This window comes from Triturus cristatus, chromosome 10 (assembly GCF_964204655.1).
Source record: "Triturus cristatus chromosome 10, aTriCri1.1, whole genome shotgun sequence".
NCBI lineage: Eukaryota > Metazoa > Chordata > Amphibia > Caudata > Salamandridae > Triturus > Triturus cristatus.
The window spans coordinates 997942705-997969466 of record NC_140593.1 but is presented as its reverse complement, the minus strand read 5'-3'; the positions used below and the strand labels follow the sequence as shown (position 1 = coordinate 997969466).

The 26762-nt window shown below is 45.2% G+C and overlaps 2 protein-coding genes across 4 annotated transcripts in view; one reads left to right on the top strand and one right to left on the bottom strand.

Moving 5' to 3' along the window:
• Positions 1 to 26762, bottom strand: part of PRPSAP2 (phosphoribosyl pyrophosphate synthetase associated protein 2) — a 598092-nt gene that overhangs the window by 570571 nt on the left and 759 nt on the right. The window contains exon 1 of one of the 3 annotated variants that reach the window (XM_085628988.1): positions 26351 to 26473. The exons of 1 other annotated variant lie outside the window; for it this stretch is intronic. The gene's annotated coding sequence lies outside the window, so the exon portion shown is untranslated. Of the gene's footprint in view, positions 1 to 23596; positions 23705 to 26350; positions 26474 to 26762 lie in introns of those variants that run through there. One more of the 3 variants, XM_085628989.1, reaches the window with a different exon arrangement.
• The window catches only part of SHMT1 (serine hydroxymethyltransferase 1), a 174822-nt gene continuing 173684 nt past the window's right edge, over positions 25625 to 26762 (top strand). Inside the window, exon 1 of the mRNA XM_085628984.1 lies at positions 25625 to 25734. The gene's annotated coding sequence lies outside the window, so the exon portion shown is untranslated. The remainder of the gene's footprint in view (positions 25735 to 26762) is intronic.

Sequence of the window (26762 nt, the reverse complement as noted above, 5' to 3'; positions counted from 1 at the left end):
TTGGGGCCCAAAGTATTTTAAAAGGCCCTGGGGACCCCATCCTCCAAGGTCATAGCTTAACTTTAAAGGGAAGTGGGCCGGGGACCCCATTCTTCAGGCAGGCTCACTAGCTGTGCGACAGTTGTTTCCCTGCCTGCACTGGCGTGGGGAGGGAAACGTGTTTGCTCCCGTCTGCCAGGAGCATTTTCAAATCTCCCACCAAACGGGCGCAAACACAAAGTCTGCTCTCAGCGGGCAGTAGCTTTATAAATGCTGATGGTGGCTGGGAGCAGACTTGTGCTCTAAGTCCCTGCTCACACTTCTGCGGACAAAGCAAACAGAACAACATGTTGCTCCCGCCTGGGGGGACCACCATATATAGCTGCTCCCTTGGGCATGAGCAATGCTGGCTCCCGCACAATGCGGGGAGCCGGCTGGGGCTGCAGGGGCCCTGGTCCTCCCCCAGCTGCCCCCAACTTGTGCTTGGTGGGTTTTGCGGGATTAATTAGGCCAATAAATGCATACTCAGTTAATAGCTATTTTTGTTTTGGAAGGGAGAGCTTTATTTAGCAATTGTTACATGCGTATGACAGCTGTTGTACTTGGCCCTCTCTGCAGAGTCGTCCCCAAACATTTTGTCTTCACCCTCCAGTTTTCGGAACCCATTTTTGTTGGCTCCTAGGACTCTGTGTGCTTTACCACTGCTCTGCAGTGCTAAAGTGCTTGTGTTCTCTCCCTTAAAACATTTTAGAATTGGCTTACACCTGATTGCCATATTTAATTTACTTGGAAGTCCCTAGTAAAGTGGTTCTACATGTACCAAGGTCTATAAATTAAATGCTACTAGTGGGCCTGCAGCATTTATTGTGCCACCCAGTTAAGTAGCCTTTTTAAACATCTCAGGCCTGCTATTGCAGCCTGTGTGCCGTTCAAACTGCCATTTTGACCTGGCAAAGTAAACCTTTTACACATCATACAAAAGCAGTGAAATAGAAATCGATGAAAAAATGAACAAATGCAGAAGCAGTCTCAGCTGTGCCAGGGTTTGGGGTGAAAATTCACCCTAACTAGATAAAGTAAACCTTTTGCCAGGCCCAAACCTTCCTTTTTAATACATATAAGTAACCGTAGGACAGGTCCTAAACAGTTCATATGGCAGTGTGGAGTGATTTTAAAACAATGGACACATACTTTTAACTTCTACATGTCCGCGTAGTGAAAAACTCTTAAATTCACTTTTCACTACTGCAAGACCCACCTCTCCCATAGGATAACATTGGATTATCGAATCACATTTAATAAATGATAACTTTCAATTAGCCCCACAACCAGCTCTCAAGCTTCCTAGCTCCAGGCATGATTACCTCATCCAGTTCAGGCTCTTCTTTCTATTCAGGTACTTATATTCCTAAATCTATAATGAGATAAATAGGACTACAAGCATTAGTGTTGCATTCTTATGAATTGTTTGATCGTGCATTGTTGCTCGTGCTGTATTTTAAGCGGGTGACATTGCACTCTTGTGTTCACCATGTACATCTTCTAAGTGTCGTTCCATGTTCTGCTCTCCTGCCATCAGTATATGGTTGCTAGTTGGGGACTGAGCAGTAGGCAGCAGAGCTGGAGTTTATTGACATAGTTGATGAGTAATGAAGCCAATTATGGGCTTCATTACTCATCATCTTTGTCAATAAACTTCTACTTGGTTTTCACATACCGAGCTGTGTATTAATTAGAAGGATTCCCACTACAATAAGATTGCAAAGAAAAAACAAACAATGGGTAAACTACTCAGCTTTCAGTTGACTGACTAGTGAGGCTTCTAACTCTGCCTGGTGTTCTCCAACACACAGAGCTGACCGACAGCCAGCAGGGACCCCAAACAAAGACTGATACCACCTTCATCTTTCCCTCTATAGGCTTGACAACCCCGGGTGCTGATAGGGATCCAGATGTCCAAGGCCCTTCTGGCCTCACAACAGTCCCATATATGAATAAGGAAACTGTCTGCAGATCATCAAACCCAGACACCCACTGAACCTGCTCTCCACCTAGCTTGGTGAGAGCAGGTCCAGCACACGCAGCTTCTCCAACCCAGGCAGACTCCCTCTGCCCTTGCACTGGAAAAGACCTACATGGGACAAAGTGGCAGTCAGTATAGGTATGTACAGATATTGCAATCCACTGGTGGGAATATGGAGAGAAAGGTGCAGGATCTTTTCATCCGTGGCCTTAAATATGATAGGTAGGCGCTACACAATGAATTCTGAATGATAGTGGGAGAGGCTGGAGCACCGGGTACTCTACAGGGTAATGGGAATTTCTCTGTTTGTCAACGGCAGTAGAGAGGTCAAGCACAACCAGGAGACAGGGTTCGTTCTGGTTGGAGATAAGAATAGCACTGTCAGCTACCTGAAAGGTAGTGGGCTGAAAGTAGATTTGTGATCCTAGTAGGAGTTGTTTTCACTGACATGGTTTTCATGTTGAATGGAAAGCACTTTAGTAAGGTTTCTGATGATTTGGAAGTGAAAGATGAGCCAATAGCTTTATTTATTAAATACCCATTTATACAACACACCTGGACCTATATGTTCAAGGGCGTTTTACATCGAAACACATTTAAAATAAGCGGGATAGGACTTAGAGAGGGAAAGTCTGTTACTGTTGAAAGCAGACGTTGCACAGTATACCAAAAAGAGGTATACCGTGCAAAGAGTCCAGGTTTTCCCTTACTAGTGGGCAGGGGCTTATTCTAGCAATCCCAAGGTGCTCTCTTAGGTGGTAGTGTGTTCGAGCAGCCTTAGGCTTATCAGGGAGGAGTGTTAGACATCTTCCGCACACACACAGGCAATAAATGATACACATGACTCAATAAGGAGATCCACACCGATTTATAAAAAATATCATTTATCTTTATATAACTTTAGGCACCGTGATCATCAAAATGTAGTACTTTTTAAAATAGCAGGTTTGAACATCTTCTGATACTTTAAATCGTAAGTGAAGCACTTTGTGGCGATGTTAACCTACGGAGGAAAACATGTAGTGTATTCAAGCACTTAACAGCGACTTACAGGAACAAACTTAAGGTGAGTATGGGGCAAGATCTAAGGTAGAACCAACAGTTCACTTTGGGGAGCAGTGGGGCAGCCAGGTGCAAAGGTGCGTTTATAGCATCAGGTGCCCCATTCAAGTCTACGGAGATAAGTCTGTTGAAACAGAGGCTGCAACTGGGGGACCAGTTGGGCTGAACCAAACAGGGGGCTGAACTCTTACGATGCTCGGGAACGTGGGGACGCCTTTGGTTCTCTTCTGCAGGTGCATCAGGTGCAGAGAGGTCTTTAGACATCGGATTTTTATCACCGGAAGCATTTGAGGTAGAGGGGGCCTGCAAACAGAGGCTGCAGGCGGTGTTGGGAGGTCCACAGTGGGCAAGTCCAGGGTGGGCTTTGTCTCTGGAGGGCTGGGCGACCACGCAGGCACCATTGGCCCACTTCAGCTCAGGCTGGGACACATGGGTGCCGTGGTGTTTTGCAGCATCAGATGTTTGAGGTCTGGAGCACTCACAGTCATCTTTGGGGTGCCTGCTGGATGCAGGGAAGCAGCTCTGCTGCTCCACGGGAGTCCATGAGTCCTAATTGAAGGCAGGCAGTCCTCCCAGTTATTGGATGCACAACACCTGCAGGACATGATGTCTTTGGCACAGTTTTAATGGGGAGCCTCAGACAGGCTGACAGGGCTGGTGCCAAGTCAGTTTCTCTTCTTCAGTCTTCTGCTATCGTGGCTCTTAAGTGGTTCTTAGGTTGACAGGATCTGGGGACCACGTTGGCACTGTTGGCCCACTTCAGCTCGGGCTATGCAGCTTAGGTGTAGTGGAGCGGGGCTTTCCGGTGTCAAGTGTTCGTGGTCTTGGAGCCTCACCGCTCAGTTTTTGGTACCTGCCAGGTACAGAGGAATAGTTCTGCTGTTTCACAGGAGTTCCTGAGTCTTTGGAGAAGTGCTGGCAGTCCTCCTCAGCTTTAGAGGAACAGCAGCTTGGAGGGTGAGATGACTGGCGCAATTGTCGACAATAGGTGAACAGGCCGACAGGGCTGTTGTTATGTCAGTTGCTTCTTCTGCAGTTCTTGCTTTTGCGGCTCTTCGGCTTATCAGCATTCTATTTCTGTTGGTCGGCAGGATCTGATTTCCTGATGCCAAGGCTCTTCTAAATACTGAATTTAAGGGTGTTAGGGAAGGGTATGGCAGTAGCCAATCAGTTACTTACCCTTGGGGTCACTATGCCCCCTATATGACCACTTCCTAGGGGAAGTGGGCCTAACCCTGTCCCAGAGATCCTAAATTTGCCATTACTGAGTTGGTCCCTTCTGAAAAGTTGCATCCACTTCAGGTAGCCCAGTTATGGGGTGGTACTTGCCCAGGGGGTCATGGCTAGGCGGAGATAGGCACACGGGGCATGAATACACTACATAGTATGAGTGATTTGGTATAAGACTACATCTCCCATAATCCTTAGAGAGGGCTGATCAGGGCACCTGACTTGGATACTTAAGCCCAGCCCTCGCGGTGCCCGGGGCTTGTCCCTCGAGAAACTTTCCTGGTAGAAGTAGATGTGAGAATACTACAGCATTGGACAAGCTGTTGTCTTTTGGGTTTATTGGAGTTCCAGCAGCACCTGCAGGAGGACGGCTGCCTTCTTCCCTTGTTAAGAACTTTGAATATCGTCAACCGCTACTACTACATCTTGTAAGACTTGATGCTGTATTTGTTTTTTTCAGCCCGAGTCGTCTGCCTACTTCCGGGTTGCTGTGTACCAGCTGCGCTCGATGGCAGAGCACAAGTGAACTGAACGCATTTTCTTAGGAGCGTCTCGCGCTCGCCTACCAAGCTCCGGTGGGAACCTTTAATTGCCAACCCGCATAACAGCATTGGAGCTGCTCTTTGTTAACCGAGAGCAGCAAATGTGCATTCGCGCTGAGGAAGCGCTTCTGATCTTTTGTTGTTTAAATCCCGGCTTTCCGCTCAGAAGAACGCGGAAGTGCCGGTCTATTGTTTCTGCATACTTTTAAGCCTCCCGAGTGAGGTGGCTTAAGCGTGAAGTAGTGCTTCATTTCTGTTATGTTTAAGAACCTGCTCTACACGCTCAGGAGAGCGAGATAGGTTGGGAAATAACCAGAGTGAAATACATCTGACTTACCTGGAGACACATATGCCAGAGGGATTGTGTACTCACCAGCACTAGAGGATTATCTACAGTCAGATAAGTAACTCACGCTTATGTGTACTAAGACTGCTTGTTTTCTATTTTTCTTTATTTTTCTCTTTTGTGCCTTTTAACCTTGGGAGAAATACAGCTGTCTATTAAGTGAGTACAAAACACATAGGGGTTTATAGTGGTTCTATATAATGTGGGAAGGGTGATCTGATGTGTGTATTGTGTTTCACTTACAGGGCATACGGGGTGGATCGTAGGAGGGTGAGGTCCACAGCATCCGACGACATCCCTTTTCTGTGCCTAGCAGCTGCAACTTTATTGTTTCTTTTGTCCCTTTTTTTCCTTTCCCCTAGGGTGGTATTATCCGTGCAGCATCATATATATATATATATATATATACTCATGGGTATCTCCATATAGGGAAAAGGATTAAATAGCATCACCATTGTTCCCGCTGTATCCGGCTGTAAGGTTAGTGTTTAACCTACCTCTGCATGACAAGGGGTGGACATGCCTGTCTTACCTAGCTAATTTTCCCACTTGTCCAGATGCCAAAGGACTCTGGACAAAGGGGGTCGGTTTTCTCTCTCATGAGAGAAACCAGATTTGCATACCAAAGGCGGTGGGCCTCTTTTGAGGTCCCCGGCCCTAGAATGCTAATCCGCAGGTTATCCTATGGGGGGGGGGGTTGCAAAGCACCAGTTTATGGTCTCCCGAGAGCAAAGGTCGTACCCCTTGGGGGACAGAAATCTGTCTCTGGTGGCAGGCTAACAAACACAAGTCAGTCAGCACACCAGTAACTGGTAGGTTTTCAGAGGGCACCTCTGAGGTGCTCTCTGAGTGCATGTTTTACTAAATCCGGCACTGGTTTATTAATACGAGATGTTTGATACCAAACATCCCTATTTTCAGTGAAGCCATCATGTAGCTGAGGAACTCGTTTTCACCAGTGTCCAGCACATGCTTTTAAAATGGCTTCCCTGATCACTTATACTGGCATCAATGGAACTGACCAGTACAGGGGCAAATCTGCATATACAGTTAATCCCTCACATGTAGTAGAGTGGACCCAGCCTTAGGGCGGTAAAACCTGATGTAGGGGTGTCTTACTTTTACTGCATTCAGTGTCGGCAGGCAGGGCACACAGGCTGTGTGCCATATCGTGTTTTTACTTTTGTCTGCACCACGACACACAGCCTGCAGTGGCAGTTTGCATGAGTTTGGTAAAGGGTCCCTTAGAGAGGCACAATTTGTGCTTCCGCCCTTGAGGATCCTTTTTAGTACCTGAGGCCCTAGGTAATGGGGTACCATTTACTAGGGACTTAAAGAGGGCACTAAATGTATTGCCAATTGTGGAAAACAATTGCACAGTTTTGAGAAAGAGATCTGGCACTGGGAGCCTGGTTAGCAGGAACCCAGTGCACTTCCAGTCGAAATCATATCAAATACCATGCAAAATGTGAGGGGGACCATGTCAAAGAGGGCCCTTTCCTACACTTACAGACTAAATTTAGGAATGATGTGAAAAGGCGAGCCTTGGGCTGCTTAGGGATGATGAAGAGTGGAGCGAAAGTTCCTAGGTTGGGTGCAAAGGACTCCAAGCTACAGTGGCCACATTACAGAAGGACTGCTTGTTAAGAGGTTCTGAACTTGGGGATTTCAAGTAAAAGTGTTTTGTGACTTCTGCGACCTGTTGAGCCACCAGAGATCCTGTGTAGATGCACTAGATATGGAGGGGTATTTTCCTGTTTAGCTCTATGTATGAGGAAGGAAATTCTAATTAAATTCTGGCTTTGATGGGTTCTAATTCAGGCTGTCAAATATGAGTGTTATGTAATTAGAGTCAGCTCGCAGAATGAGCCACCTAGCCGCTGAGGTTAATACAGCTGTGTGTAGAATGATTGATCCTGCTAGTGCTATGTTTCTAAAGTCTAGGCATAAGACAACTAAAGAATAGAAATCTGCTTTAAGAAAATAGGGGGAGATCAGATTTTGAATTTTCTTCAGGATGTGAATATGAAAGTCGGCAGATTTTTCCAATCTGTTGACATGATGGCTTAATGTGAGAGCAGAGTTGAGAGAGGAGCCTAAGGTTTTAGCACATTGGTTCAGTGTCAGTCAAAATTCTTCCAGTTTCAAAGAGTCCAAATGATTTGGGTCAAATGTAACCTTGAGTGAAGTTGAGAGTAGGAAGAATTCCTTTCTGTGGGGTTAGAAGAAGGAAGTTCTCTTGCATCAATGTTTGTAGTTTGTAGGCCTCTTGTCAGAATGGCGTTAGCACTGCTTGATGAGGATTTTTTTTAAAACTTTTATTTTTGGGGTTTTTGTTTTGCAATTGACCTTTATTTTGATGAACGTATTACGTCTGATCCGTTGCAGTAAATAGTGAATCATCATGACAGACAAATGTTAACATCTGGTTCATCCTCGACATTAAAAGCATAAAATTGTGTCCATATGATTAAGATAGTTTTGTGATATGGTTATAGTTAGGCAAAGTCCGAGGTAAATGGGAGGAAAGTGACATGATGTGGAGTTCAGCAGTTTGAACCATTTCGGGGTCAAAACCTGGGTAGCCTCCTCTCATACAATCGTGTTTCATATCTGTTTTGAATAGTTGCCATGGTGAGTCAAATTTGTGTGACTTGTCATGAATTATTGCTGAGAGCTTCTCCATTCAATCAATCAGAGGTTTGTAAAGCGTTCTTCTCACCCATAAGGGTCTCAATGTGATGGGGAAGGGTTGTGAGCAGCTCCTATAGATCATTCAAAGAGCCAGGTCTTGAGGCCCTTCCGGAATTGGTTCAGTGTCGTACTTCACCAGAGGTTAAGGGGGAAGTCATTTTAGATCTTGGCTGCGAGGTAGGAGAAGGATCTTCCACCCGCTCTGTTCTTGTAGAAGCGGGGGACAGTGGGTAGGGTGAGGTCGGCTGAGTGAAAGTTCCTCTTGGGGTTATGGAAGGAGAGGAGGTTGTTGGGGTATTGTGGTCCGATGTGGAGGGCTTTGTAGGCGTGTGTCAGCAGCTTGAAAGTTATTCTTCTTTCAACGGGGAGCCAGTGGAGGTCGCGGAGGTGTTGGGTGATGTGGTTGTGCCATGGGATATTGAGGATAAGTCTGGCCGCAGTGTTCTGGACAGTCTGGAGTTTGCAGAGGAGTTTTTTTATTGATTCCTGCATAGAGGGAGTTGCTGTAGTCGAGTCTGCTGGTGATGCGGGTGTGAGTGACCGTTTTCCTGGAGTCGGGGGGTATCCACTTGAATGTTTTGCGTAGTATGTGGAAGGTGTTGAAGCATGCGGAGGAGACGGCGTTGATCTGGCAATTCATAGTGAGCGATGAGTCTGGTATGATGCTGAGGTTGCATGCATGCTCTGTCGGGTGGGTGGGTTTCTGAGGGCGGGGGGCCACCAGGTGTTGTACCATGCGGAGGGGGTGGAGCCGAGGATGAGGACTTCTGTTTTCTCTGAGTTGAGTTTCAGGCAGCTGTTCTTCATCCAAGTTGCGATGGCTGTCATCCCTTCATGGATGTTGTGCCTGGTGACGTTGGGTTCTTTGGTGAGGGAGAGGATGAGTTGGGTGTCATCGACGTAGGAGAAGATGTTCAGCCCGTGGTTTCTGACGATGGTTGCGAGGGGAGCCATGTAGATGTGGAAGAGGGTGGGGCTGAGGGAGGATCCTTGGGGAACTCCGCATCTGGTCTCTGTTGGTTCTGAGAGGAAGGGCGGGAGTCTTATTCTCTGTGTTCTGCCTGTGAGGAATGAGTGTATCCAGTCTACGGCTTTTCCTTGGATGCTGGCGTCGTGGAGTCTGGTTGTTAGTGTGCGGTGGTAGACGGTGTCGAAAGCTGCTGATAGGTCCAGGAGGATGAGGGCTGCTGTTTGGAATTGCTCGAGGAGGGCATGGATGTTGTCTGTGGAGGCAAGGAGGGCGGTTTCAGTTCTGTGGTTGCTGCGCAATCCAGATTGGGAGTTGTCTAGGATGTTATTAACTTCAATGAAGTGTGCTAACTGGGTGTTAATGGCCTTTTCGATGATCTTGGCTGCGAAAGGAAGGAGAGAGATGGGCCCGAGGTTTTTTAGGTCCGTCGTGTCTGCAGAGGGTTTTTTACGGAGGGGGTTGACTTTGGCGTGCTTCCAGTTGTCGGGGAATGTGGCAGTCTCGAGGAAGCAGTTGATGGTTTGACGTAGCTCGGGTGTGATGGCTGTGGCGGCCCTGTGGAAGATGTGAGGTGGGCAGGGGTCTGAAGGTGCTCCAGAGAGGATGCTCTTCATGGTCTTTAGGGTGCCTTCTGTCATGATGAGTAGGGACTGTTGGGTGGCGTCACTAGGGGTGGGGGGAGAGACGGTGTAGAGGTCTTGGTCGTCAAAGTTATCATAGAGCGTCTTAATCTTGAGGTGGAAGAAGGAGCGGAGTCTGTTGCAGAGGTCTTGGGAGGGGGGGGACGTCTGTTGTTCCTCTGTTGGGTTTGGCAAATTGCTGTATGATGAAGAGGAGTTCCTTGGAGTTGTGGGTGTTGGAGAGGATTCTATCTTGGAGGAAATTCTTCTTTGTGGATTTGATGAGTTGGTGGTGAGATGTGGTGGCTGGTTTGTAGGCGGTACGAGTTTCCGGAGATTTGCTGTGTCTCCACGTCTTTTCCAGTCATCAGAAGGAGCGCTTGGATTTTAGGAGTGCCGTGGTGAACCAGTTTGCTTTCTTGTTGTGTCGTCCTGTAATCTTCTGAAGTGGGGCAAGTGTGTTGGAGGTTGCTTGCCACGGTGTTGGCTTCTGTCATAGTTGGGGGTGGTGTGCGTGTGAGTGCAAAGGTGAGGTGTTCTTCTGAGACTTTGCGGTGGGTTCTCTGTAGGAGAATTGGATGCAGTGGTGGTCAGTTCAGAGGAGTTCTGTGGTGTGGTTGAAGAAGATATTGTTTCCTCCTGCAAAGACGGGGTCGAGTGTGTGTCCTGCTGTGTGAGTGGGGGGAGACAAGTTGCTTCAGTTCAATGTTGGTGAGGTTTTCTAGCAGGGCGGTGGTGTTGGGGTCATTGTAGTTATCCAGGTGAAAGTTTAGATCTCTGAGTAGTATGTAGTCTACGCAGGAGAGGGCGTGGGGTGCGATGAGGTTGGTAACGAGGTTAGTGAATGGAGCGTGGGTGCCAGGTGGTCAGTAGACGTGGGTTCTGCGGAAAGTCGTTCTGGGGTTGGTCTGGATCTGGAAGTGGATGTGTTCCATGAGTTGAAGAGGTGTCGTTCATTGGATAAATATTCCAGGTTTTGCCCCACCAAAAGTGTATTAGAGGTGTTATTGTTTCCACATCCTGGTGAGGGTTGTTCTAGCTTCCACCAACAGGTGTGATATAGTTTTTCCTGTGGATGTGGTAAACGGGAATATGCTGTTATCCCTGGGGGCTCAGAGGAGGACTACAAGTGGCTCTAGTGGGTGTGTAACACCTGTGATGTGCTTAATGTGTGAAGGTACTGTTTTACATTATAGCTGAATCTGTGGTCACGCCACCCCATGTGGAAGAAAGTGCCTCTTGCCACACAGTTTTTCTAGCACAACGCAGAGCTTCCATTCCTTGCCTGTAGGCATGTAGGGGATAAATATCATTGGGTTAAGAGTTTATCAGCTTTTTTAAAATTTTGAACGCTGTTTGAGGATTTTGAGGCCCTTTGCCATATACTCCCCTAGGTGGCTTGGGAATCATATGTCCTGGATCTTTCTCCCAGGCCTCAACATATTTATGCTTTGATTTGGTATGTAGGTCTAGGAGGATTTTCTGTAGCCATGTTATGCCTTTTGTACTTGGTGGTTTAGAAAGAGGGACTCTTGGGGGTTGCATCACAATTGAGAGAGGGTCGATTTTCTATCATAGCGTGCCCCAGGCCCGTTCTGTCCACACCTGAAGTATGAGACCCTTGTCCTTGCCCTGCCAGCCTAATTTGAAGGCCATGTTAAATTGAATCAGAGGGTCCTGTGTTACTATATAACAAATACCCTGGGACATCCTTACCACTCAGCCAGCATAAAACCCCTGTGTAGGCCCTTCTGTTCAATATGTAGGCCTCTTTGTTAAATTGACCATAGTTCTGCCATTTTCCTGTATAACAGGCTACGGACAGGTCTGATCCAAATCATATCCAGCTCCTCTCTCTGTGAGGCCTCCTGCTCCAAACTAAGAGCCCCCCACCCTACTCGTGTGCGAAGTTCACTGTCTCAAGGTTCAACATCCCCCTGTTCTTTCGACAATGCAGCAGACTGCATCCTGGGCCAGTACATACTTTTAGGGAAGTTGCCACCGCAGATGTGTCAAGCTAAGGAACACAAGATGTGAAGATTTATATATGTATATACAGAATCCCTTTACAATACACATTTTTCTGCTTGCACATCCAATTTACGGCAAGCGCCTTGCCTGAGATATGAACTTTCACCTAGCTCACGTACCACAGTTACTGGAAGGGACGTCACCATGTATGGTAAAATATTAGAACCATACCGTAAGTCACGAGGTAGACGTGGCATGAGATGACGATACCGTAGGCACTTCTGACCGCCTTAAAGAGTATAAGAAGGGAGGCCACAGAGACATCTTTGGACTACCCCACCCGTCTGTTAGTAGATGGCAGGCGGGTGTTGGTACTTCCCAAGAGCTCTTGTTTTTTTTGTTTTTAAGATACAATTTAACTTGCCAATATATTTGCTGTATATGCTATGTATGCTATTTTGCTATGCTATTTTGTCCCTAAATTGGTGTTTTCTTATTGAGCATTTCATACTTATATTACATTTACAAAGCTGCTTTCTTTCAGGTTTTAGGTAGGTATGTGAGTATTCTCAGGATTTTAGATCAAGTGTGTTTTGCATTCTGAGAACATGTTCCTTGATTTAACTTACGTTTTTCATAATGCATTTATAAATGTGTCTTTGAGGTTTAGTCTTTCTCTCTCTCAGACAGTACAATAGTTTTAATACAGACATGCCATCCTATCCATGTGACTATCTGGATTCTGTATTTTGTATTTGTATGCCTTTGTCTTGCAGTTTTTGAAGTTGTACCTTCTTAATAAAACTGCCAAATCTTTCAGCCTCAGTTTCCATGGCTCACATGTCTGTTTCCTTCATTTTTAGAGCGAGCGTTCCCAGACACCCCGGCTCAAATTAAGATGTCCCTTTTGTCCCTAGCTCACTCCCTCGCTCACTCCGTGAAGGCTCCAAGAGCTCTGTGCTCAGCTCCCTGCCCTCTTGACCCTTAAATAAAGCTCCCTCCAACACAATCTAATAGTCTGGTGACCTGCGGTCACTTAGCCCAATGTAAGTTTTGGAATAGTTTGAATTACTCTGAGTTGCCTAGCACCCAATCCGTCATAAGTTTATGTCCAGTAAGAAGTATCCCATCGGTGAACAGGTCTCCTAACAGTGGGGGGTTGCGATCCCTCCAAATTTTTAATCTGGCATCGGTAAGGTTGGTTGGCAAACCTAGATTGTGTACTATGGGGGTCAGTGGTGATGGGTGTGTAGTGGAGCGTTCTTCTTCCAGATGAAGGCACGTACCTATTTTGCATGTTAACTATTAGTCAAGTGTGACGACGCAGCGGTAGTACCTAAAATGTGTAGATGAGTGTTCATCTTGACCCTGTTTATCTGGCCCATTCATTAGATCTTTAATTTCCCCAATCGGTGGAAATTCTTTAAAAAAGTCTGCATCAGTGGGGATTTTGGCCCTGTAAAGATTAATCGATTTTTGTGGGAGGTAGATGCCTAGATATTTGATGGAGCCTGTGGTCCCTGGGAAACCATTTTGTGTCAAAACCTACTGTGCTTCCCTGCCTCTGCCCACCACCCCCATGCCACAAGATTTTGTGAAGTTTATTTTGAATCCCAATACCCCAGCAAACTACATGAGTTCCACTTTAAGGGCAGGAAAGGATGTGGCCGATCGGTTAAAAAGCATCGGATATCATCCGTATAAAGTGGCGTTTTGAATTGTTGGTTTGCAATTGTCAATCCTTTAATGTTGGTCTGAATGTGTTGTACTAGGGGTTGGTTCATGGATAAAGCGAACACGAGTGAGGACAAGGGCATCCCTGGTGTATCACTCGAATTAGAGAGAGTTTTGAGGAGTATTGCCCATTTATCTTGATTAGTGTCGTGAGTTTTTTTTAGTGTGCCAGGATCCAGTGCTTCATCTTGGGACCAAGAGAGACCCCCCTAGAACTTTGGTGCTGGAGTTCCAGTTGACACTGTTCAAGGTCTTCTTCTCCGCAGCTAGCAAGATAAAGACCATCTGTTGGCAGAGACGTTCTCTCCCTGTTATTAGGAAGACTGCTAATCTGGTATTGTCTCTACCCTATCGGCTTTGGATGAAGCCACAATATTGGCGGGAAATCAATTTCGTCAAGATAGCGTGAAGTCGTTGCACTAACAGCGACGCGAAGATTTTCACGTCCGTATTCAGGATGGCGATAGGTCTATATGTGGAGCAGGCTAATAGGTCCTCGTCTGGTTTTATTAGTAATGTTAGTTGGGATTCCAATATGGTGATTGTTACTATTCCTGCATTTAGAGTGTGGTTCAAAACCTTTGTTAGGAGAGCTGCTAAGAGTGTGGCGTAGGCTTTGTAGAAAGAGGTCGGGAAGCGTCTTATTATGGCACCTTTCAACCAGGTAGGCTCTTAATCTTTGCTAGGATTTCGGCTGGGGTAATATCTGCTTCCAAGGGGAGGTTGCCCGATGATGAAGCATGACACCTTCGGGTGTGTGAGGGCAACAGGGGACAAGCTTCGTTCTTTATCCTTTGTGCCGGGTCCCATCCTATACCTAGGACTTTCTCTCCCTTTTTGCTTTCTGGTAGGGGCTATTTAGCACCCTTCCTTTGGAACAGTGTCTTCTGTTGGTTTAAGTATCCTCTCCCAACACCATGTAGACATATTAGCGGGGATATGCTTCTTGCCTGCCTGGCTAGAAGCCCGGTTTTGTAAACATGTTTGTATAAAAAGTCTTGAAAATGCCTATGATGTACCTTGTGTCCGTGGGTGTTGTGCCGGAGTCAGTATGGATTGCCTATATGACATTACTAGTGTGTTTTTTGTGCGGTTTGTATGCCAACAGCCTATCAACCTTGTCTACCTTCTCGTAGCAGGTTTGTTGAATATAAAAGTCGTTTTTCGCTGCTTCTAGCATTACTAGTTGCTCTAATTCCACCCCTAGTTTTCCTGAATGCTCTGTGAATTTGCTGGGATGGGTCTAGCTTATGAGGTGTGTCCAGATGTTGTAGTATGGTTTCTAGTTCTAATTTCTTTTGTTTTCCCATGTGTTCGAATTGTACTGTGTGAGATATCAGTTCTCTCCAGACTATGGCCTTTGCCGCATCCCAGATTGTTCTCCAACTAACCTCCTCAGTGTCATTTTGCCAGAAGTAATGTGTGACCCACCTGGTTGGATAGGGCTATTTCCTTCACTATCCTTTGTTGATGGGTGGGGGTTGTTGCCCATGGAGATCTATTGTCATGCACACTACTGCATGGTCTGATAGAATCTTTGGATCAATGCCTGTGGCAATAGTTGATGGTAACAGTAACCTAGACATCAGGAAGAATTCTATTCTTTTATATTTAGCTGCTGGACATGAGAGTAAAAGGTATAATCCTTTCCCTCTAGTGTTGGTGATCCCAGATGTCAAGCAGATCAAGGTCTATTATCCCCTGAAGGAGAGAGGCTGGGGGTTTAGGGCAGGTATATCGTAGCGATGACCGATCTTCGGTTATATGTAATATTAAAGTTAGAGTCTCCCCTTAATATGACATGTCCCTTGGAGATGTGTGCCAGTTTTGGCAAGAAGTCATTTGTTCTTTCCCATCATTCAGTGCGTAGATAGAAAGGGGGTGACAGTTGTCTCTAGTTTTCCTGTAGCCCTATGAATTGCTAAGCTTTGTCTTGATTTGGGATATTTGGATTGTAGGTCTTGTCTTAAGAGGATTGCCACCCTCATTTTAGTTGTGTTTGTTTCATGAAGTTGGGACGGGAACCAGTAAGAATTTAAACGATGCACATTTTTGCTCAGCAAATTATTCTCTAGTAATAAGGCAATGTTGACCTCTTTCATACGGAACCACTGTAACAATGCCCATTGCTTTATTGGGGAGTTGAGGCCTTGCATATTCAATGTGATTCTGGTTAATTGAGGCATCTCTGGATTATGTGATATTGGGACCTTGTCATTCTTGAACTGGCGTTAAACCATGCATATGCTTGGGGAGGTGGGGATGGTGGGTGAGGCCAAGTATTTCCAGTCAGAGTTGGTAGATTGTTACGGAACCTGATCAAAACTTTAGTGTCTGTTAGCATGTGCAGAAGTTAGAACAATACATAACAAAAACATTGAAAAAACTTAAACTAAAACAGTGATATCGAACAGTTATCAAGTTGACCTATTGTATCAGTAATGCCAACTACTAAGGTGCTGGCAATTGTCCGTATGGTGTTGTGTGGGGCTAGTTCCGGGAGTGAGTGTGGGTCTCTGGCCAACAAAATCTGAGACAGTCTTTAACCCTTAAATTTTGACTAAAGGTTGACCTTACAGAGTCTATCTGTTGTAGATAGGATGCTTTTAGAAGGTTATTCAGTCGTCATCAGATGTTGTCAGTCGCTTCTCTCTGTCTTGCTGTTTCAGGCGGTTACGTTCTTTTTTGGATTTGGGGGTGTGCTAATCTCCTCTTACACCTGTCTCTGTTGGAGGGTCAGGTGTAGATTGTTTAGCTGACTTGTCGATTAGGCCTAGAATTTATTTAGCCTCTTGTGCTTTTTTTACCACGTGGGCATGTGAAATGTAGATGAAAAGGATACCCCCAGAGATACAGTTTATGTTCATGGAGGAGGCAGGTTGTGATGTCTTTGATGTCTCTGCGACGTGCCAACGTGGGGACCATTCGATGATGGATGGACAGTTCTTAGGCATGTGAAAGCCAACAATCCAGAACCAATATTGTTAAAACTTGAAGAGAAATTCACCAACACCTTATGTACTGTTGGTTGTGGCTTAGACTAATTAGTCGAGAGGTGCCCTTGTGATCGTGACCTAAAAGGGAGGAGAACAGTGCTCCATAGGCTAAAGGCGTAGGGTGCCCGCACCTTAATGGGGTATTTGCTCGGGTGTCGGCTCCTGAAGACCTGCCCTGTCCTGACGCCTCCCTTTTGACCTATCGACTAATTAGTCTAAGCCACAACCAACAGTACATAAGGTGGTGGCGCCCACTGATCGGTTAGAGGGCTAATGTTACGCCTCTACTCTTTTCTACTTTCGTGCACAATATCACAGTTCTTTATGGTCCTGATGAAACGCCAGGGATCTTTATGACTGCTTGAGGCGTGAAACATGTCGACCTGACAGTTACCCAGGCACATTACGCCTTTGTTGGTAACCCTCAACCTACGGGTTTTTTACTCTGTCAAGGGTACCTTTTCATTAAATTTCCTTTTTCGGTAACCCTTAGACAGTTTAAACGCTTTGCATGCACAAACATCACCCTTCACGTAGGACTCTGTTCACACACCCACATGCACCAAACGTCAGTTCTCAAAAGATCTCCGCCAAAGTGACCCTTCGGGGGACCAGTAGGGCATTTCACCGCGGGCCCGACGAGGAGCAACTGCCCAATGATGAAGCATGACATCCTTCGGGGTGTGTGAGGGCTACAAGAGACAAGATTTGTCTCCCCCAGCCCCCACTTCTACTGAGTCCTTGACCTAGCACTCCGTTCCCTCTTTCTACCTTTCCTACAGTGAGTGTCTGACTTCTGACATAACTCACTCTGGAACAGTGTCCTCCTTTTGTTGACTTCACTGTTGTTTGGTGACCATTATGATATTCTTCGCTTGTTAACTTTATAGATTCCTCCCCTGACGAAGGGCGACCTGACCGAAATGCATCGGGAGATAAGTCAAAATGGACAGATGGCCTTATTGAGAGTCAATTGATTTAATTTGGAGATGAAGCATCTACACTTCATGAATAAACAATTCACCGAAGGAACATTTGATCAGCCTTTATTCTTTTATCAAGCTATCATAGTAGTATTAAGCTTGCACAAAAGAATTACATCTCCACCCAACTTACATTGGCTGGTAATGCGCCAAAGGTTTTATATAATATCCTTCAGTCGTTTACGAAACCTAAGGCATGCGAGAATCTAGAAGCACCTTCACAAATACTATGTGATAACATAGCATCTTTTTTCTCACAAAAAATTTAATCAATTTATGATAACATTGTATCCGCAGGGAGTTTACACCAAATGCAAACTGTGACAATAGATGCAGCAGGTCCGACCTCTTCTATGCTGCTTGAGAACTTCCCCCCGCTTACTACTACAGACGTAGAAGCTCTAATGCACCAAGTGAAGACCGGCTCCCCATGCGACCTGTTCCATGCAAGAATAGTTAACACCCTTACTAATCAACTTGCCCCACTAATTGGACATCTTTTGAATCTTTCACTAAAAGAAGGCTATGTTCCATCAGAATGGAAAGCAGCTCAGATATGCCTATTCGTTAGAACATGGAGGCCCCTCTGACTGATCTGACCAATCTTCGCCCTATCTCACTCTTGCCATTTCTGAGTAAAGTACTAGAGAGATATGTCAATAAGCACCTCTCCAGTTATGTCAAATTGTCAGGCAACCTAGACTCTTTTCAGTCAGGTTTTAGGCCCAAATATAGCACCGAATCAGCCTTGGTAGTGGTCACTGATAACATCAAAATGACCCTAGACAAAGGCCATTCTATGATTCTGGTGCTATTAGACCTATCCGCCGCATTCAACACGTTTTCCCATCATATACTACTCAGAAGGCTGAAGGAAATAGGACTAAGAGATTCTGCCTTTCGTTGGATGGCTAGTTTTCTCTCTGGCCGGACCCAGATGGTTAATTTAGGCCTGTATCATTCAGCACCCATAGAACTTACCAAGGGAGTTCCACAGGGCTCCTGTTTGAGCCCCTCTCTATTTAATATCTATGTGACTCCATTGGCTAATGTTCTAAGGAAACATGGGTTTATTCCGATATCATATGCTGACGATACGCAGCTACTCTTTCCCTTCAGTGAACTAACTCCGACTATTCAGGAGACCTTCTCTTTGGGCATGAATGCCATTTCACAATGGATGAGGAACAACTTTCTTCAGTGTAACGTTGGGAAGACTGAGCTTCTACTTTTTGGTGAAGCCCCTTATTATGGTCCCCCAATTGGTGGCCCTCTAATCTTGGAAAGCCTCCTATTCCCAAAATTTCAGTTAAAAACTTGGCAGTCCGGTTAGACCATGCCCTCACTTTCAAAGAACATGTTGGCCAGACAGTTGGTACATGCTTCCACATTTTGGGCCTTCTTCGGCGAGTCTTCCCTTTACTCCCAGACTCTGTAAGAAAGGCATTGACTCAGGCTCTTATAATGAGTCGCCTAGACTATTGTAATGGTTTGTTGCTTTCTGCTAATGAAGCATCAATCAATAAATTACAGGTGGTTCAGAATACGGCGGCACGACTGTGTCTGAATATGCCACCCAGATCTGCTTCCCCCCCCTCTTCTCTTAAAACTCCACTGGCTTCCAATACGCCAACGAATTAAATTTAAGATTTGCTGTACTATCCACAAAGCATTATTTAATCTTGGTCCCAGCTATCTGTCAGAAAAATTCAGTCCCTATATTCCCCCGAGATCTTTGCGTTCTAGTACCAAACACCCACTGATAGTCCCTAGAATTAGGAGAGCGAGATTAGGAGGGAAATCTTTATCATACCTCGGACCGAAATATTGGAATGAACTTCCCTTTTTTTTAAAGAGAATGCTCAAATCACTTAGCTTTTAGGAAATCACTTAAAACAAGTTTATTCTGCTTTTATTAAAAAATAAATAAAATTAATCTTACAGCCTTCGTTATACAGCTGATATGCCTCCACAAAAGCGCAGAAATACTCCTCGGAGTCGATTCTGGCGCTATATAAACCCTTAAATAAAATAAATAAATACAATAAAACTCTTGTCAAGCATCTTGCATCCTGCCACTTCCTACTGCAGTGACCATCTCACCCACTAAGAGAAGGAGACCTTCATTCCGTTGTGTCTTTCTCCAACAGGGTAGCCAATGTCTGTGTCATCATCCCACATGACAGTAATTCATCTGTCAACTTGTCATCACTCCTCGTTCGTTGCATGTGATCCTCCTCAGCACCTGCCCACTCAATCATATCCTTCCTCCAGTTCTGTATTGTAGGGGAGCGTGGGGTAAGCCATTGTATTGCAATACGTCTCTTGACCACTACAAGGCCCAGAATCACAAACCATCTGCTCAGTTTTATTTTGGAGTTATCTGGGACCAGGCCCAGCAAACATTGTTTAACAGTATTGGAGACAACCCATCCTGAGGCAGATTTAATGTGGAACAACACCTCTGCCCAGTACATTGTAATGACTTAGCTGCGCCACACTATGTGTATAAAGTCAGCTTTATCGTGACTGCAACCTACTGCACACAGAGGACCTACTAGGGTAGATAACGTGGAGTCATCTTGGAGCTAAATAAGTGAAGTGCACATAATTATATTGTATACGTTTGAACAGAGAGTTTACAGAGACTCTCTGCACTGCCTAGTGAATTTAAGCCCATCCCCAGAAACCAGAGGCTCGTTGCATGCCTGCTGCTAAGTTTCTTCCAGTTGGAGTGGCCCCCCTGATGATCTGCCCGAAGTGCCTGGTATATATGTGTTATGTGTCTATGGCCCACAGTTTGGGAGAGAATAGCAACCATGGTTGACGTGGGTTCTGGGTTCTCAGGGAACGTTGGCCACAGTTGCTCGGCTGTGGCCGCTATTTTAGCATATTGAACGAATTGCCTGTGTCCGAGTCCAAACGCCTCAGAGGCATCTTGTTTCATGATGAACGGCCCCCTGGATACAGGTCAGAGAGCATGAGACAGCCGCTCTCCTTCCACTTGTCAGTCGACATAGTTTGGGCAATTTGAGCGAAGGGACGCACTATCCATAGGTCTAGATCTGGGGCATATGGGGCCCGCCGCAGCACCCGCCGTACAGTCCATTCCCAAAGCCGGCACAGTAGCCGGATTATATGGGGCATTGATTCTGGACCGTTACTGCCCTTTATTAATAATGCACTTAGTTGGTGTCGCTCCTGCGTTCCACCTAGTAGTGATCTCTCCCAGTTATCATGGACATCAAACCAGTGGAAGGCAGCGGCCATTTGGAGGAGGAGTGGTCGCTTCCATCCATTCTGCATTTTCTGCACCAGCACAGTTTGTTATCCTATAAGTCGGTTTCCACGAGTGCTCTAGATCATCATAAAGCCAGGGCTGTGATCATGGGTCACCCACTTCGAGAGATCCTGCCACATACTGCTGTCGGCAGGAGTGCCCGGTCGGAGCTCAGGCGAAGCAGGTTTTGGTAGGACCTCGCCCTGGTCACGCTAATGATAAGGTTTTTATGTACAGCTAAATAAGACTTAATGGCATCCTATAAAAATAGAATAATGTGAGAGCCAGAAATGAACCCCGTGTAACACTGAGGTCCATTTTAGCAGTGATAGAAGAATGATCTCAAATCTTCCCCATTTCTGATCTGTTGGTCATGAAGGATTTGAACCAGATGAGGACCTCATTTCGAAAGCCCATGCTATGTTCAAGTTTAGGTCTATTGGCATGTATGCTATTTGTATTTTTCCCGTCATTAGTATTTAGCATGGTTGTCTTGGTTCAGAGTGGGCTTTTTCAGCAGGGGGAGACTCTGTCTTGATTTTAGACCATTGGTGATGGTTCTTAGATTGAAGGAGGCCTCCACACTCTGAAGGGGATCTATCTCATCTATGGAGCTCTTTAGCCATCTTGAGATGGGAATATTCTCACAGACATCCAGAGGTTTCCATGGAAGCAAAGTAATGTTGGAGAGTGGCTCCTGGTGTTATAAATTAATGGAGTCACAGTGTAACTATGATAATCTGTACGTATAAATACATTGGTAATTTAATTCATGGTATTTGCATATACACTTTGTGGCAATAATCAAGCCCACATTCACATGGTACGTGGGATGTCTTTCAAGGAAAAAACTCCTGAACCTAACAAGTACGCCCCAAGGAATTTGCTCTAGATTTAGATTTTTGACAAATGAGGGCGATATGTCATGCCAATGTGCTTCTTCAAGGAAACTGTACTCCTTTTCGATAATTTCTCACATGCTGTAAAAAGTTAATTTGCAACTTGGGCTTTTTCAGACATCCTTACAGTGTGAAAAGGGAAATCGTAGTATGTAACATGTTTTTAAAAAAATCCAGATTAGACTGCGGGTGTCACATTACATAGGATCACTTACTGGCTATGCACCATTAACCTCTGTAGTAAATTGTATCTATATAGTGCTTACTACCCTTGACAAGCCGTTGAAGTGCTTTTCAGCGACTAGCACACTACTCTGGAACCCAAAAGGATTAGTGGTGGATTAGTATTGGGAAATATGAGCAATGGACATGTGAGGCTGTTAGTTCAATTGAATAGGATAGTGGGGAAACTCTCAGTGCCCACTACGGACAGTCCAGCCCTGGTTTGAGGTGAGCCTCGATGGATAGAAAATCATGCTTAACCTGCAAAGCACATTCCAGAGGAAATATGTCAATGGACACATTCTGTGATGAAAAGAAAATAAGAGAGAAACCAAAACAGCAAAAGAGAAGAAAAGAAAAAAATCAGGTTCATGCAGATGGAGAACAAACAGGTTCATGCAGATGGAGCTAAAGCAGTTACTTAATGTACTCATGTAGTGCCACTGTGAGCAGAATACCATATGGGCAAGGAAATAGCATTAGAAACAGAAATCAGTGAAACAGTAGGGTTTAGACGTGAAGAACCAGAACCTTTTGGACCTGGCGGCGCAGGGTACGCCTTAATCTCCTGGGTTCTCCTGCTTAGCTACACAGAGACACGGGGACACTCTGTCGGCGTAAAATATCAGATTTATTAGCTGCAGCTAGTACAGTTGTCCCAGAAGTACACGAGGTAGGTTCTCAGGAGACTGCCACTTCACTCTGGGGCGTACAATCTTTTATAGCATGTATGAAAAATATACATTAACCAAATACACACCCAGAGTACATAAGAAAGAACCAATAAGGAAAGTTGGAAAATAGGACAGAACCGATAGGAAAAGTTTAAAAACAAGTGTCAGATGACACGAAGAAGCCTTTCCTTCAACTGTGTTTGTCACCCCTCCTTCAAACTAATTCATTAACGGATCTACAACTAACTTGCAGGTGGCGAGATACGTTTGTGTGTATTGGAGGACAGTTGTGAAACGAGAGAATGCTAGCAGAGGACAGCGAAGGCCAAACAATAAGATAAAGTCAGAAAAGAATAGTGTGAGCCAACAGATAGTTGAGAGGGGGATTAGAAAAACCAGACAGGGATTAGTGTACTCGGCCAAACCTAACACCAGCTTTGCAAATAGAGGCAGAAGGTTAATTTTAACATGAAGCTTGCAGAAAAAGCAGAAAAAGACTTCGACCATCGTGCTGCCTGAGTGAGGGCAACACAAGATGGCGGCGGAGCAAAAAATGGCGGGTCGATACGATCTCAATCGAAAATCGAAGTTCCTCAGACGGCATGGCAAATTTAGCATTAGATGTGAGGGGCAGAGGAGCAAAGGTGTCACCCTCTACCATGGACCATAGAGAGTCACAGAAATATTAAACGCAGTGCTCTAGCGTTCGATGTAGATCCAAGGATGAACGGGGAGTTCACCAATAAAAACAACAGAAATGTTCTCAAACAAACATCAAAAATGTTTTGTCCACATACAAAGAGACACGATAAATGATTAGTAGTGTAAAAAAAATATCATCTGCATCTAGATATGTGTAGCGTCCATTGCAAAGTCTACAGCAGGTCAACAGTGCTAATAAAATTTTTCGAGCAGTAGCCTACAGTGCACAAATACTGACCCCGATAACTGATTGCAAATATGCTGCAAGCTATTTAAACACGTATTGAAAATGCAATAGGTCTTGCCTTTGATTAAGTTAAAGTCAATTGCTTTGCTAATGGTATTGTACAGCAAAGCATGGCTTTAACTTTATCAACCTATTGCATTTCTAGCTCAAACGGATCAAAAGTTAAAAAAACAAATATGGCTACTCTGGTTCCTGCGCACCGGAGCACTATTCACAAAGGTTGACTGGCCATCTTTAAGTTGCTTATTGCTGAATTTGGGTGTTAAATTGTGAAGAGGAGAGGGAGCCCTGATGGGACGCAGTTGGCACAAGCAAGTCACACAGGAAGAGTATATGTGTTTAACTTTCTCCTTGTCAGAGAAGTGCCTTACGTGCAGGGTTACAATTTCTAACACAAAATCAAAGACAGAGCTGGTACTCACATGAGCAGTGTTGTTGCATCAGGCAGACATAGGAGCAGAGAGACTTTTTTTGACAGACATTCAACATCTTGATCAGAGTAGAAGAGAGCGCATGAAGCTGCATCTTTTAGTGAAAGTGACCTGCCTATAAAAAGTAGTCAGGGACTAGAGGGGCAGTGTGGGGTGATGGGAAATATATAAATATTGACCGAAAAGAGAATGAGTGCGTGGGTCACTCTCCCAGCAGACATGGTGGAGGCATGCCATGTAAATGAGTTTACACAAGAGCACAAGGGCAGCAGGGGTGAAGCTGGTGACCTTGTGCTTTGGCATACAGCTGGATACAGGATGAGGGGGCCAAAAGCCCCATCTGCTGCCTAAGCTCACATGCCAAAGGATGAAGTCATGCAGAGTGCAGATGATCTGTAGCTTCTGAGTCACGTATAGGCACACAAACACACATACATACACACAAAAACACAGGGGTGTACACAAACACACAAAACATTCACACATGCAGAAACAAACACACTCAAACACACACCAGAAACACAAACATATACAGACAAACACACACACCTACATAAAAACAGACACTTGCACACAAATACACACAGACGAGTGCACACACACACACAGAAGCTTAAACATATACAGACAAACATGCACACAAACATATACACAGACACACGTACACATAAACACACGGATGCAAGTGCGTGCACAAACACGCACACAGAAACAAGCACACACAAACATATAGACAGATGCACCAGCATACAAACATATACACAAACACACAGTCGTAGGGTTAAACTGTCTATATGGTGAAACTATTGTAATAAAAGAAACACATTCGGCAAAAGTGCATGTTCACAATCTCTGCATGTCCACCCACAGAGTACATTTGTGGTTTCTGGTGCTCGCCAGGTGTAGGAAGGTGCATTACATTATAAATCACCAAAGGAATGCCCCATTCACTAGTCTGTGCCAGCCTCTGAGCATTCATTTTCTCTTCTAAGTAGTAATCAGGTTTGATAGCCTTATTTTGTTTAAACTTTTAGAATTATTTTGGTCTTTGTATGGATACCTCTTTAGGCACTTGGTCACTAGTTTGGCCCCTTTTCCCCAAAATTTCAATATCTTTTTTTAAAAACGATTTTGTTAGCTGGGCACCTTTAAAACACTTGTGTTGTACAAAGCGATTTATGGGGAACTATTGCAGGAAAAAATGCCACCCACTCCCAGGGAAGAATAGAGTACTAGGATGGTTTATTTCATGTCTTTATTGTGTTTTATAAAGCGCAAACATGACATCACTGTATCAGAGCGCTATAGTAAGAGCTGATGAGGGTTGCAGTAAAGTAAAAACACTTGTCACTTAAGCAGGAAGAGCAAAGAGACCAGGTAGGGAGACGGCAATGAGACAGGAAAACAAGAAGTCAATACGAGTTATGCAAAGGTAGACAGAGTAGAAGACCGAAGATATACATAACGAGGGGACTTCACTGACACATGGAGATTGCCTGCCCTTCTCCTTGTTGCTCTACTTGCCAGAGATGGATTGGGGGACAGAGAATGCCACAAAGAGGGACAGAAAAGAAAAGGAATAGAAGAAAAGCATGGAATGCTGCAGGCAGGCAGGTGAAAAGGTAGATGAGAAGACCGACTCGGGTGGTGATTGAGACACAAGGAGAGGGGCAGATGAATTGGAAGAAAAGTAGACCGTGGGACAAGAAGCACAATTGACGAAAGCCAGCAGCACAGACGTGTACCAGGTAAGGACATGAATTTTAGTGAGGCAGACAGAAAGAATGATCAGAGGAGATTGTAACAGAAGTAGACAGATAGCAATGGAGACTGGAAAACAAAAAAACATGAACACACAAGGAACGTGGCTGACATTCAAAAAGTGGCAGATACTGAGGGAGGATGCAGACACAGGAAGAGTAGGTGGGAGGAGAGACAGGAAAACATGTCCAACCAAAGGCAAGCAGTGAATGAGGCAGGAAGTGTTCCCGAGTGACAGGAAGGAGGAGCAGACAATCCAAGAACAGGAAACGGAGAACCAGTAGGAGACAGGCCCGGGGAAAAGGCGCAAAGACAAGAAGGTTGACAAGCAGAGAAGAGGGACAGGCATAGATGGAACCAAGAGCAAGGTGCAGCGGGAAGGCACAGTGGTAGACAGCAATAGTATTATGAAGGGGTAGTGAGAAGAGACACAGCAAAATGCAGGGAACAACTTGGTGATGGTATGCCCACAAGCATGCGGAGAACGCGTAAGATGATTTAAATAGTGGGGTGGATCAGATGATCAATGCAAACACTTGAAACGTGCAAGCTGAATGTTATTTGCTAATTAGATTACTTTGTAGTTTGGGATGTTTCGAGAGAATAGGCAAAGTCAGCAAATAAGCATTCCAGAGTTAACAAAGAACATATTTGCTCATGACAGGGTTTAGCAGCAAGCATTATGATCACAGAATAGATTAGTGCTAATCCAAGCAGCGGGCAAGGCAGAGACACCGGTCTTTGACCCCGGCTCTTCCAGCTTATCATGAGGCGCGGGCTTTGTAAATTAAACTGAGTGAGCAATGTGCTTGAAACGTGTTCCAACCCACATAACGACATCAGTTGATTATTAAATGTGAGCAGCTACGGTGGAAAATGGGTTCAAATCTCGGCATTGGTCCTCCCCGTGCCTACAAAAAAAACACAATTTAAATATGTGTGGTGCCTTAACAAATAAAACAATGGCAAACCTGAAACACGTACTTCTTGTTTCATAGAGGCGGGCTATCAGCCTCCTCGCTGGTCTGCAGGCCTGTTCTCTGGTCCACACATGGCAGGCAAAAAGGTTTTAACAGATATGGCTAATACGCACACAATGGAAGAAGGGGGGGTGGGAGGGAAATCGAAAGCACACCGCCATGCGCGCGCGTGCAAATTTTGTACACCCATACGCGGCAAGCTGCAATCGAAAGCACACCGCCATGCTCGTGCGTGCACATTTTGTACAACCATACGCGGCAAGCTGCATACGCGAAGCGACATTTTCGTTGCTATGACAACAAAAGCTTTGCAAGATGGCGTCGGACTGTCCACAGTCCGTACGGACACGCGCATGATGTTTGCTATGGACAAATGGCAAGAGCAGCCATGTTTCTCCATGCAGACGCGTGCATGA